Raw genomic sequence first — 14,760 nt, forward strand, 5'->3', positions numbered from 1 at the left:
ATTTGATCATTTTCTAAGAATAAATTCTTAAAAGAGAAATTTCTGAATTGAAGTGCTTTCAGTTATATAAGGGTTTAAAATATTTCTAAATTGTTCTCAAAAATTAGCACTGCCAGTATTTAAGTATAAAAATAGCAAGTATTAAACACACTAAATAATAGGCTTCTTTCTTCTTTTTAGTCTATCATTATTTACTTTTGATTTTTTTTTTATTTTAATAGTCATTTATTTCTGTACACTGAAGTCATCTTTAAGAGTTTCAAGTAATTATTTGACATAGTTGGTCTATATTTTCACCTCCTCTGTCATTGGGGTTTTAGCCAGTTTTCATTATTAATAGTCTGCAAGTATGCTTTCTTTCTATTTTAATTTGTTTTGTCAGATAATAATTTATATATCCCCCCCAAAAATAAATACTGTTTATTGATCATATATTTTATGGGTTAATTTTCTATTTCATTAATTTGTATCTTTTGTCAGAATCCCCTCTTCCTGTTTTATTGGGTTTATTTCTGTTAATACAAGGAGTATTCCCAATCATTTTTTCAAAAATAGTATTAACTGTAGTTTTGGTTTTCACTTTTCTGCCAGGTTAATTTAAAGAAGAAAAAAAAGCATTCCTTTTTTTTTATTTCTTCACAGCTAATTGCTACTTTGCATCATTTTAATCAAAAAATTTTCAGGTTGGTGCTGTCTTCAGGGTTTTCTGTATAGTTTAATTTATAATCAATCTTTATAAATATCCCATAAAAATTATAAAATCTCTATGTTGTGGCTATTGAGAATGGGGTAGTTTTCCTCATTTCCCTTTCTGAGGATTTGTCACTGTTATATAGAAATGCCTTTGATTTATGGGTGTTGATTTTATATCCTGCTACTTTGCTGAATTCATTTACTAGTTCTAGAAGTTTTTCAGTGAAACTTTTAGAGTCTTCCAGGTATAGAATCATATCATCAGCAAATAGTGCCAATTTGAGTTCTTCTTTTCCTATATATATCCCATTAATTTCTTTCTTCTAATTGATCTAGTCAGTGTTTCAAGAACTATGTTAAATAGAAGTGGTGAAAGAGAGCATCCCTGTGTTGTTCCAGTTTAAGATTTTATCTCACTCCAGTCAGAATGGCAGCTATTATGCATACAAACAACAATAAGTGTTGGTGAGGATGTGGAGGAAAACGTACACTCATACACTGCTGGTGGTACTGCAAATTGGTGCAGTCAATATGGAAAGCAGTATGGAGATTTCCTGGAAAATTGGGAATGGAACCACCATTTGACCCAGCTATCCCTCTCCTTGGTCTATACCTAAAGGACTTAAAAACAACATACTACAGGGACACAGCCACAACAATGTTTATAGCAGCACAATCATGATAGCTAAAATGTGGAAACAACCTAGATACCCTTTAATAGATGAATGGATAAAAAAAATGTGGCATATATACACAATGGAATATTACTCAGCAATAAAAAAGAATAAAATCATGGCATTTGCAGGTAAATGGATAGAGTTAGAGAAGATAATGTCAAGTGAAGTTAGCCAATCCCAAAATACTAAATGTTTTCTCTTATATAAGGAGGCTGATTCATAGTGGGATATGGACAGGGAGCATGTAAGGAATAGATGAACTCTAAATGGGGCACAGGGGTGGGAGGGGAAGAGAGGGGGCATGGGATAATTAATGGTGGTGGAATGTGATGATCATTATTATCCAAAGTACACGTATGAAGACACAAATAGGTGTGAGTGTTTACTATGTATATGAAAATTGGAGTTCTATGTATGTAACAAGAATTGTAATGCATTCCACTGTTATATATAAACAATAAATAATAATAAAATAAAATCTGTATATTATGAATAAACATTTTTATATTTAGCAAATTTAATTACATTATTCAGTGTCTTTATTCCCATGTTTTATTTTTGACCATTTAATTAGTCAGAAATAAAAGCTATATTAAAATTTCCAATTATATTTATGCTTTGACTAATTTTATCATAGTTGTAATTGTGCTTTCTATATATAATGTGTTATTTACACCGAAAGGCGTATACTCATTTATTTGATACAAATTACATTAGTGGTCAGCACATCTAATTGTTTTATTTAACACTCTTTGCCTGAGTCCTAAACAAGAACAACACTGTTTGCAGGTGCCTGCCATGTCCTTGTCCATTCTTTTCTAACCTTGTTTCACTCATTCAGTTTTAAGAGTATCTCTTACAATAGCACAAAACCTAATTTAAATATTTGAAAACTAAATCCAAGTATCCTTAACCCATTCATGTACATTGAGGAAAAAAAAAATCACAGTATCAGCTACTTTGATGTTCCAGGTTTTTTATGCTGTTTCTCACTTTAGTTTTCCTGTCATTTGTTGTAGTGCTAATTTCCTTGTACTATTTTTCTTTATTAATGGGAAATGTACATCTCTTAGCTACAAATCTGGAGTTTAAAAATATTTCAAATATTTATAATACTTACATGTAATGTTCACATTCAGTCATTAAAAATGAATATGCAAATGATAGATGATGGTTATAAGCAGCTGAATAATAAAGTAAGAAAAAGTAGTAATGGTTCAGTTCAATTTTCCTAAATACTATACATTACAACAATGAGATATTGTTTCTCTTCCTAAATAAACAATTATAAAATCTATCAATACATTGTTAACTTTGACATAGGAACACAGGTACTTTCACACACTGCTGGTAAGATTTTGTGTTGGTATAGGTGACTTATGATTTATCCTAAACAAATAAGACCCTGGTAATTGTTTTCAAACATTTTTATATGATCACTTTATGACATTAACCAGCTGGTATATAACTAAATAAGTTGATTTGAGCCAATAGAGTCAATAGTGGTAGGAAAGTATGAGACAAACTCAAGAGAGCATTCTACACAACTGTCCTGTGTTCTTTAAAGTGTCAATAACATGCAAAACAGAATCACACAGATTTTAAATGAAAAAGGACATGGTAACTAATGCAGTGCATTCTTTAACCAAAAAAACAAAGAGGTCATTAATGGGACAATTAGCAATTAGCAAATATGGATAAGGTTTATAAGTCAGATAATAGTATTGCATCAATGTTAATTTCCGTTTCCCATAATTGTACTCTGATTATGTAAGAGAATGTATATACTTAAAAAATTCCTTGAAGAATTTGGGGTAAAGGATATCATATCTGCCATTTATTCTTATAAATTTCAAGTAAAAACAAACAGAAGAGTCAGAGCAAGAGACAGAGAAAACAAATGTAAGGAAATTTAAAGTTTGTGGAGACTGGCCAAAGGGCTTCTGACTATCTAAGTTAGGAGAAGATATATGTCTAAAAATGAAAAGGAAAACTCGATAAATTGATTCACAAATCAGAGAGTCATTCCACCGCATGAATTTATGATTAAATTAAACAAACCATTGAACTAGGAGTTGATTCCAAAAACATACTTATTTTCAAAATGGTTAAGTACAGGTACATGTAGCCCATCCTTGGGAGACCAGCTTGTGAGGCACCAGCCCAGAAAACCCCTAGTCTTAAAATTTTTTCCCTCTTGGTAGGAAATTTTGCCCTCCCTCTACATGACTCACACCTCTCAAGTTTGCTTTTTCCACAATGCAAATCTCATCCTGAAGTGGCACCCCCTTTCTCCACAGAAAAGTCTTAACTGGGCTTCTCCAGAAATCTTCACCATGGCTGATTTTAGGACTGTCAGCAAAAGAGTCTCTGCAAAAGAGTTCAATGTAGATAAACTTCCTATTTTCATGTCGCCCTGTTTTACTTGGCCACTGGCCAGGAAAAAATCATCACTCCAGGTGCTGAACACCCCCTTACTAGTTTCTCACAAACATGTATCCAGTATAGTAGTTTGTAGAAATGAACAAACAAGGCCTCTGGCCTTGAGCTGGGCTTCACAGAGATGTCTACAATTTTAAGATAAGTTACCAATTGGGCTTCATGGTAACAGCTGGCAGGGGGAGGAAAGAGGGGAGAAAAAGCTCTCCCCTTTTCAGGTGTTGTCCTTGAAGGGTTAACTTGCCCAAAACAATGAAAGAAAAAGCTGCTTTTATGTGAACTTCGGCAGACTGTGAACCTTTGAGCCCCTCCCCTTACATGCTGGATATAAAACTCTGATGAAACTACCTGAACTCAGGGTTCAGGGGATTGATTGATTACAACAAAAGCTGTGCTCTCTGAACCTGGTTGCAGCCAAATAAAACTGTTTCCTGCTATCTTTGGTGTCTTGCCACGTCTGTCCCTACAACAAGCCCACCAGGCATCCACCTACAGCACCTTAAAATGTTTCACATAATGCAGTACAGAAGGCATGAAGCTGTGTAACATGAAAACACTCATGTTCTTCTCATCTGTGCAGTGAGTATGATTTGTTTCCCCCATCAACCAATTTTAGGTTTTGATTCCCACCATGGCCATCACTCAGTTTGGGGTATTTAAGGTTCATACCTGTCTAGCAACAGTATTTTTTTTCCTAAAGAGATTAATATGCAAATGACAGAGGAAGGATATTAAGTGGAGACCAAATACTTTTGCCATCTACGGTCAGTTCTTAAACAGACGTGAAAGAGTAGGCTTGTAAAGATTGAAAGAGGGAATGTGGCAACCCAACAGAATACTTTGGAACAAATAGAACCTGACTATTTTAAAAACATGACATCAAGTATAGGGAAACTCAGAAAATCATTATTAAGAAAACTTTTAAATTTGGGCATCCCCGATAGTAGCACAGGTTTCTTGTATACATTAGCAGCTACACAAGATATGCCTGTTGGCTTTAGTCAGCTTTTATACTGCTGTGACAAAAAGACCTGATGAGAATAATTTTAAGGAGGAAATGTTTATTTGGAGGCTCATGGTTTCAGAAGTCTCAGTCCACAGATGGCTGACTCCATTCCTTTGGGCTGGAGGTGAGGCAGAACATCACAGTGAAAGTGTGTGGTAGAGAAAAACAGCTGGGAACTTGGCACCAGGAAGGAGAGAGAGAGCTAAGCTCAGCTCACACAATATATATTCCAAAAACGTACCCCCAGGGACCCACCTCCTCCAGCCACACCCCACCTGCCTATAGTTACCACCCAGTTAATCCCTATCAGGGGATTAATGCCTGATTAGATTAAGGCTCTCATAACCCAATCATTTCAACTCTAAATGTTCTTGCACTGTTTCTCACATGAGCCTTTGGGGAGACATCTAATCTAAACCATCACACTTTTATTCATCAGTCTTCTGAATTAGGTAACTTAGATACCTGGCAAGAAAATACCAATGCAGGGGAATAAGAGCAACAAGACAATATAGCCTGGCAAGCAGAAGTCCTGAGGCAGCAGAAAATAACAGAGAAAAGAAAACAGCAGAATCACAAAGAAAGAAAATGGAAAAGGAAGCACAGAGGCTAAAGGAAGCACAGAGGCTAATGAAGAGGGAGCAAAACAAAATCCTTATGAGACGCTCAAAACAAATATTCTCCAAATGTCATGATGCCAGGAGAAATCTGAACTCCATAAAGTACACACCATTTGTATAGATCAGAGAGTATTTTTAGAATGCAAACACAGTGCTTAATTCAGAGCATTCATCAGACCATCCAGGACACCAGGGTTCTTCCAAAGTACCTTTAATGAGTGAGATTGAAAAGCACAAAAGACTTATGAGACATTTTCTTCAACGTGCTCCAAATATAAGACAATTATTTGCTAAGAAATTACTACCAATGGAATATAGCAATACTTCTCCAGCTTGTGTTTCAAGCTAAATAAATGGGTATAATTCATTTATGATGTCAAAGAATTCTGCCATTATTCTTTCCTTAAATATGCATAGCTATAGAATAAATAATTTTAATATTCTTTGATTCTATTGTTATCTGACCTAAATTAGACAAACTCTAGGGCTTCAACTTATTTTTATTATCAAAAGCTGGTGCTGGCACACATTTTCTCTATTTGAATTAGTGTTGTTTATGTTTGATGGAGCATTAAGGAATTTGATGATCTGGTCTTTTAAGAAAGTTATATTTAATGTAAGAATTTTATTTATCATGAAATATAGTTAAGTATAAATTGAGATTGTTAGCCACAGACTGGGATCCTAATTAGAATAAGATGTACTCCATGTGTGTACAAATGTGTCAAAATTGACTCTAATGTCACATATAACTAAAAAGAACTAATAAAATGTTCATACTGATACATCAACAGCAAAAAAATAAAAATAAAAATAAATAGAGATATTTTCACTAGTAGAAAAAAGGAGTCTAATAATTTTAAGGAAAAAAAACTTCTAGGCATAATGTTGAAATTTGGGGAAATTATTGTTTAAAAAGCATCAAGGAAATTTTCACCAAAAGACACTTGCACTTTTAGATGAGAAGTGGGTTAATGTTAATGAGGCAGGAGGCAAAAGATCATTGAAAAATTCACTGTAGAAAGTACTCCTTTTCAGGATCTATTATTGAGGCTTCACATGCCAACTCACAATGCACTATCTTGACACAGATCATATAAACCTCAATAAATTTCTAAAGCCTATGATACTAAACGTTACCCAATTTTGTTACAGGGCTATTTCAAAGGTGAGTGGGAATTTTTTTTTCCTTCAATACAAAATAGTGAACCAATTGTTCAAAAGCCTTAACTAACCTAGCCTACATGGAAAAACAGTCAGAACAGAACATAGTTTTTTAGGAATTTAAAAAATAAGAGTTGGTGCTATTGTATATTTATTGTGTTTTTGTTGTTTGTGTTTATCTGCCTTATTTTTACATAGCAATTTTAATGTACTTATAGATGAGCTCTTGGAAACAGCATTTTATTTACAACATCAAATAATAATTAAAAGAAAATGGCTTATGATGTTATAATCTATAGGATATGGTTTATAATGTCTTGGCCTATAACTGTCATCTAGGAAGCAATGAGATACTCAATAGAATGTAGTAAATATGAATTTTAGGACAAAAAACAATGCAAGTGTGTCAGAAATGTAGTAATTTAATTTTCATCAAGCCCTACTTCCTATGATATTCCAGTGAATATCATAAACTCTGTAGTAAACACACTGTCATCCCCCTTTTAGTAGGCAAGAGATGTTTCACAAGTTCTTCCATGAAAAAAAAAAAAAGTTCTGATTTGCAAAGTTCACTGATTTCCAGGGTACAAATACTGCCACCTCGAGAAATGACATGCTACTAACCTGACACTACTTAACAAGGTTTTTGGAAAACATGCAGGTAATCCAAGACAAGACAGTTCTGGGACATACCACTGCTTCCTTTCCATGAAATGGTTGAAGAGTCTAGTGCCAAAACTTGTGGGCAGAAATACAACTATCCATTCCTATATTTCTAAGAAAGAAAGAGTTGTTTTTGATCCTCCATTATTAATCCACAAGTGTTCTTACTTGTTCCCTAACTCAAGCACTCTCCAATTCTGACTCTCACCTAGACTCACTGGAAACTAGGATCTACTCCTATAACTCAAGGGAGAAAAGGGAACTACGGGCATGTGTTGCAGATGTATTCAGATCCCATCCTAACCCCCAGGCACCTGCTATAGGTTCATGTAGTCACTTCTCATTTTGAGACTTTGTGGTACATTTCAGGGCACAGAAATACGAGGATCAGTCATAACTTTTTTTTCTTTTGGTACCAGGGATTGAACCTAAGGACACTCAACCACTGAGTCACATCCCCAGCCCCTTTTTATTTTTTATTTTGAGACAGGGTCTCTCTAACTTGCTTAGGACCTACATTAAACTGATGTTGTTGTCTTTACATTTGCAATCTTCCTGCCTCCCTAGCTGCTGGGATTGTAAACCTGCACTGCCCCGCCCAGCAGTCTTGATTTCTGAATGCATATGTAAGCGAGGCACCTGGGCCTTTGTACCTGATACCCCCAGTCCATTTGAGGTTTCTGTAACCTATTCCCCCAGCCAGGACCAGTCCAGCTAAAGTTGACTCAGTATGGACTCAAGGACAAGAAAGAGGGTTCTTCTCTCAGGGACACTGGTAAATAACTAATGGTGGTTTTTTCCCAGTTATTGTCTCAAAGACCAGGCATCTATGCCCCTACCCTTTATAGGAGGAAATCTTTTTACAGACAATATGTTATTCCACATTTTTATAATATTTGACAGTATGAGCTGTTAATACTCTCAGGTTCTGGCACAACATTTTTTTGGTATTTCTAGCAAATTTTTATGGAACAACAAAATTATGCTATTGATAAGTGGGATGGGTGCAAATATACAAACAGATTAAGGAAATTTTTCAGTTAATATGGAAATATTATTCAAATCATATACCTGTGTTTCAGCAAAAGCTTAACTCATATGCATATACATTCCTTTGATAATTCAATTTCTAAACTTTTACCAAAAGAAATCATTCAAAATATACATAAGAGTGATTATCACAGTATTATTTTATCATTGTGAGAAACTACAAAAATAATTATATCAAAATTTAGTAGCATCTGTTCAATGCAACTATTAAATGCAGTTATAGGATAATACCTTATCACAGGAAAGATGTTATAATTCATGGGTTAGTAAAAACATTAAAATGTAACACATTTTAAAGAAATAACTTTCATGTACATAAATGTGTATTTTAATAGTGTTCATATCTGAATAATGGTTTTCCAATGGTTTTTATTTCTTATATGTATATTATTACTTCCAATTATAAGAAGACAGGAAAAGAAAAAAGAAGACTGTTTTCCAGAAGGCAGTGATGTATATTCTCTAATTTAATTATCAAATTTACTGTGTACCCTCAAGTTTGTATCAGTAATGGCTTCTCCTATGATAAATCTAAAGCTTTAAAGAAAGTAATCTAATCCATTCAAAATGACAGAATCGGGTCTGTCATGGATCAGAAGCCAAAGTCAATGCTTTTTCTAACCCCATGTTTATATGAGCAAGTATCAATCAGAGTGAGTCACCAGGGCCACCTACATAGTTCTGTAAGTGGCAAGAACTAAACAGCTAATGCTAACACTCCATGAATACCTAAAGTAGATGTACCATCAATAAAATTTCTCAATCATTTGAGTTCCCCTTAGCAGATAAACCAACCTTGGGGAAAATTGCTGAGTAGAATGGAAAACTTTGGCGTACATAATGACTTCATTGTACTATTTATGTTTTTATAATAGTCTTCAAAATAATTAAAAACCATTTTTATGACTAACTGCACAATAAGAAAAAGGGAAGTGAAGCAATTACACAGATAGACATAGTCAGCATTGCTTTTGATTGAATTATATGACAGTTTTATGTAAAGTTTACTTTCAGCCATCTAACGTACCTAAAAAATTGGATATTGGCCCTCCTCTGCCTCTGAGAATTATATGCCTCTGAGCATTTATTACTTCGTTGTATTTTAAAAGGTTTACATCTCAGTCATCTAAAATATTACCCATGTAAATGGTAAGGAGAAGTAAAGCAAAACAGCAAAAAGAATTAATATATTGTAAAAACACAACCACTGATCTTATTTCATTTATTCATTCTGCAAACACCCCCTGCTTCATGCAGGCATCGGGTACAACAGGACATATAAATTCCTACCTTCAGGAGCCTTTGTTCTTGTGATACTCTCATCAATGTCATCATAATTGATTTCTCCCACATTTGAAAGGAATTTCCTCATCCTATCACGTTTTTAAAATATTTAACAATTGTTCTTTGTGCTGTTTATTTGACTAATACTACAGGTTGACAGAAAATCACTACCAAGTTTCGTTTTTCGTCTTCTCTCATCCTCTAAGCAGAAGTCTGTTTACTACAGCTTTCAAAATGTGTCACACCTGCGGCTCTCACTTGAAAGAAAGCACATGAAAGCCTGGAGACTTCATTCCTGGAGAAATCTAGCAGAGAAAGACTGATCAAACCAAGGACATGCCAGTGGCAGAGGACAAAATCAAGCTACAAGGTGGAGCCTACCTCAAGCATGTTCACGTCTCCAGAGACCTTAAATCAGAATATCACTGCTAGAAAGACCCATGCTTCTGAGAATATTACAATTAAATCATTTTTCACTTTTTCCATTTTCTTTTCTCCATTAGTCTGAATATCTATTCTAATACCATGGGACTGTGTTTGTCAAAGAGATAAGCAACAGTGTCATTCAGAAGGAGAATATGAGATTTCTTTTTAAAAAATTAAAAGTTAAATTTAAGAGAGCTGTTTTATTCTTTAAAAAATGGAGTATGACCCAGTTATTACTGGATCACACTTATGCATTTCTGTAATTAAAAAGAAAGAGTATAAATTAGACTTCTGATGATCTATTAAACATATTTTATTTCAATGCATATACATTTGTCCTTAGGTACATGAACAAATCAACATGCTGAAGTGTGCTTGTACATGGCAAATTCTTCATTTTCCTTAACTTCTAGAACAGTCATTTTTCTCCACTACTTAGTTACTAGCACCAAAAGAAGAGGTCTGGGTATCAAAGTAGAGGACAGGTTATATAATCAGCAAATCATGAAAACTATGCTACATTTGTTTCATAGACTCTAGAAGTTTTTTTTATTTGTTCTAATTAATTATACATAACAGTAGAATGAACTTTGCAACATCATATATAAATGGAGTATAATTTCTCATTGTTCTGGTTGTATATGGTGTAGAATCACATCAGTCGTGTAATCATATATGTACAGAGGATAATAATGTCAGATCCATTCTACTATTCTTCCTATCCACTACCCCTTCATCCCTTCACTCCCCCTTACCTACCCCAAAGTAACTCTATTCTTCCCTAGCCGCCACCCCTTATGGAGAATTAGCATCCATATATCAGAGAAAACATTCAGCCTTCGGTTTGGGGGATTGGCTTATTTCGTAGCATGATATGGAGCACAGATATACCAAGTCTCTAACACTCCATCTCAAATAAACACTTTCTTAATTTCATATATATTGGGGGAGAGAAATTGTTTTAATCACATCATATTTTACTCCCTGATCCAGTGAGAAATAATACATACTATGAAACAATTTTCTGCTTCAATTCTGTATTAGCAAACTGGGAGAAATCCCTTTGAACAGATTAAGAGTCTTTAAACTCACATAAAGCCAGTCTGACCTGCCCAGAAATAATAACTTCAAGTTATGCTTTTCTTTCTCTTCCACAATGATCAATTTCTTGTCTTCTAATAGGCAATCTGTCTATAATTTTAAAGTTCATTTATATTTTATTTGTATACCTCATTTACTAATTTTTAAAAGTCTTTTCATTCATCATTCTTTTTCCTAAGATTTTTTAGCTTCTGTTCCTCCCCCCACCTCCACCCCATGTTTTACTGTAATAGGAGTTTTATGACTTCTTTGAATAAACCTTATTTGGAATACATTAGGCTTAATTGAAACACCAAAAGCACATAATTTGGTAAGATGGCATAGCTTGATATCATTTACTGCATCTTAGATTTTTATATACCTCATTAGTGTTATTACCACCAGCTCATAATTATACAAAAACTGAATACAGAATTCATGGAACTAGAAATTCCCATATTAAGTCCCAAAACTTTATTTAATCCAACATGTCCAATCTTCTTCTAATCTTTTTTTTAAAATATTTATTTTTTTAGTTGTAGGTGAATACAGTATTTTATTTATTTTTATATGGTACTGAGGATCAAACCCAGGGTCTTGGATGAGCTAGGTGAGCACTTTACCCCTGAGCCACAACCCCAGCCCTCTTCTTCTAATCTTACAGAGAATCTGATAGTTAGCAAAACTGACTGAAATTGCGCTTCATCTCACTTCTGGCAGAAAATGAACTAAAGATTGGTAGTGATCAAGGTTCAAACAGCAGTTTAGATAGGAGTTGTATCAAAGTAAACTGAGATGCAAGACATCAACATTAAGTCAATTTTCAGGTTTGGATCTAGAATGTCATCATAAAGCTTATGTGTTGAAACATGGTCCCCAGTGTGTCAAGGTTCAAAGGTGGGGCTTTTGGGAAATTAGATCATGTGGGCTATAATCTCATTTGGTGATTAATAATTTGAGAGGACTACTAGGTGGTAACTATAGACAGATGGGGTGTGGCTAGAAGAAGCAAGTCACTGGGGCATGCCTCTGAAGGGTTGATGTTCTCCCCTTCCCTTTCCTTTCTCTTCCCCTGACACTTTCCTTCCATGCTGCCATGGACTGAACCACTTTCCTTCACCATGTTCTTTCTTTAGAATGTTCTGTTTCATCTTGGCTGCAGAGCACCCAGAACAATGGAGTCAGCCAACCATGGACTTTAAAATTGTCAGCCCAAATAAACTTTTCTTCTCTAAGTTCTTCTTGTTGGGTTTTTTGGTCACATCAATGAAAATCTGACTAACAGTAATATACCAGGATTCTGAGATCAGTAAAACCAAAATAAATAAATAAATAAAATGGGTAAAACAAGAGAAGGGCAGGATGCTGCTCCAATACTGGCAGCTTTATCAGGCCCAGATAACCTATAATGTTAATCAAGAGCTCCCATCTCAGATCCTGAGTAAAGAAAATGAAGTCTTTCCACGGTTGAAAAGGGACTAAGAACCGAACAAGGATTAGTAAACTGCTATAGAATCACAAAAATGATAGTCAAAGCTTAGCCCACCAAGCGCTGCCTAAATTCAGCATTAGGAAGATAAGCAAGCAAGAGGGGTACATGCAGGGAATCTTCTAAAAATGCCGTTGAATTTCTGCTGCCATTTAAGCCTGTGAAAATTGGGCATTTCATCTAACCTTCTATCTAGGCCCTTGCTAATTTCACAGAAGTCTTTGTGCCAGAAGTATGGAAGAAAGTTAGAAATGCTCTAGAACTAGACTCAGCACTCCAAATTCCCTGTGTCCAACTCAAAGGTGGATCCCTCTGTAGGCAGAAATTCTTTGGGGGCCTAAGCTTCTTAGACTGTGTATTCTGTGGTTTGTTCTAGAGATAGAACCAAGTCAAGAGTAATTATTGTTACAACCTATATTCTAAAAATAATTGAGGTCTTTACAATTTTTTTTAAATAACAGAATTCATTATCCCACTGTTATAGAGACCAAAAATCTGAAATTAGAGTGTTGCCTTGACTAATTCCTTTTGGGGGCTCTAAGGGAGAATCTGTTTTATGCCCCTTTCCTAACTTGTGGTGGCTTTTGACTTCCTTGGTGCTCCTCAGCTTATAGATGCTTCAATCTCACCCACATTTTCATGCAGACGTCTTTGCCTCTGTGTCTCTTCCCTTTCTGTCTTCAATAGGGACAGTTATCACACCTTTCATTAGGCTGACTGTAATCAAGAGTGTTCTTATTTGAAAGCCTTGCCTTACTGCATCTGCAAAGACTCCCTGTCTAAATAAGATCAAGTTCATAATATCAGGGTTTAATATTTGGAAGCATTTTGGGAAGGGGAGACACAATTCAACCCAGTACACTTTGCTAAGGTATATTTACAATCTTTAAAATATAATTTAAAAAATCCTTATGCTAAGCAAAAAGCACGCATCAGGTAATAAGACATTAGGAGCAATAAAACAAGGAACTCTAATTTGAACAAACTATGGTAAATTAGGAATTAATTATATTTGAGCCAAAGCAGAGGAGAATCACATTAAGAATGGATCCTTTGGGGTAATTAGGTAGTTTATAGCTGGTTGATTTTTCCTCCAATTAGGGCATGAATTAGCAGTAGTGGAAGACTGGCTAAAATCTATACTAGGTACACAAAGTAAAGTAAATAAATAAAATTAATTATATAACTAAAAATGAAAATAAAGCCAGGTGCAGTAGAGCACACCTATATTCCTAGCTACTTGGGAGACTAAGGCCAGCCTGGGCAACTTAGTGAGACCCTCTCTCAAAATAAAAAACAAAAAAGGACTGGGAATTTAGCTCAGTGGTGCAGCTTCCCTGCATTCAATCCCCAGTACCTCAAAAAAGCTTGGGGGTGGATAAAAAATTTAATAAGTAAATTATGTTTATATTACCTTGCAGTTTTGCTTATTATTAGTTTTTCAGAATTTGCATAGGAGATCTCAACCAAAAGAGATGGATGATTTCAAGGTAGAAGGAGAGACAGGAGCCAAATAAAATGCTAAGGACTATTTTGATAATCATCATGAAATTTTTAAAAATATAGGGAGAAAAATATTATCGTAGGCCCTTAAAACTTAAGTAAATGCCATGTATCCAGTAGCATTTCAAGGATCACAGTAAGTAAATTCCATATCATGAGACTTTTATTTATTTTTAGAGTTTAAAGGTATTCACATTGTGACAAATACTACCTTTGCTCTGAGGAGGAAAAAAAATCAGTACAGGCTGTGCTCAGAATATTAGAAGGCCTGTGAGTAGTTTTGAATACAGATATATTTGGATCTATTCATTAACTCTGAATGTAATACCCAACCAGGGGAGTTGGATGGCTTCCAACAGTTGCAATGAGAAACATGACAACCAAAATGCAATATGCTTTACAGAATTCCTCTCTTCTTCTTTTTTTTACTTGCTTCCTCCTTCAGATACATTTTGAAATCAGCAGTTATTCATTGTAATGTGTATTTCTCATCTCTATCAAGGACAAAATGTTTTACTTATTTTTATAAGATATCCTCACAGAAATATTTAGTAAGTTTTTATGGCATACAGTAATTTAATTTAGTTCTTAAGAGTAATGTTTAAAATGAAAATACCAGTTAATATTTTCATTAAAATCATCTGATTAAATATAAAACATAGAAAT

The 14,760-nt window shown here is 34.5% G+C and overlaps 1 pseudogene; it reads left to right on the plus strand.

Moving 5' to 3' along the window:
- The first annotated feature begins 4,440 nt into the window (after nucleotides 1–4,440).
- Nucleotides 4,441–5,556, plus strand: LOC124103822 (receptor-binding cancer antigen expressed on SiSo cells-like; annotated as a pseudogene).
- The last annotated feature ends 9,204 nt before the right edge of the window (nucleotides 5,557–14,760 follow it).

This window comes from Marmota monax, unplaced genomic scaffold (genome assembly GCF_021218885.2).
Source record: "Marmota monax isolate L192 unplaced genomic scaffold, Marmota_monax_Labrador192_F-V1.1 WCK01_AAM20220418_F8-fsc00687, whole genome shotgun sequence".
Taxonomy (NCBI): Eukaryota; Metazoa; Chordata; class Mammalia; order Rodentia; family Sciuridae; genus Marmota; species Marmota monax.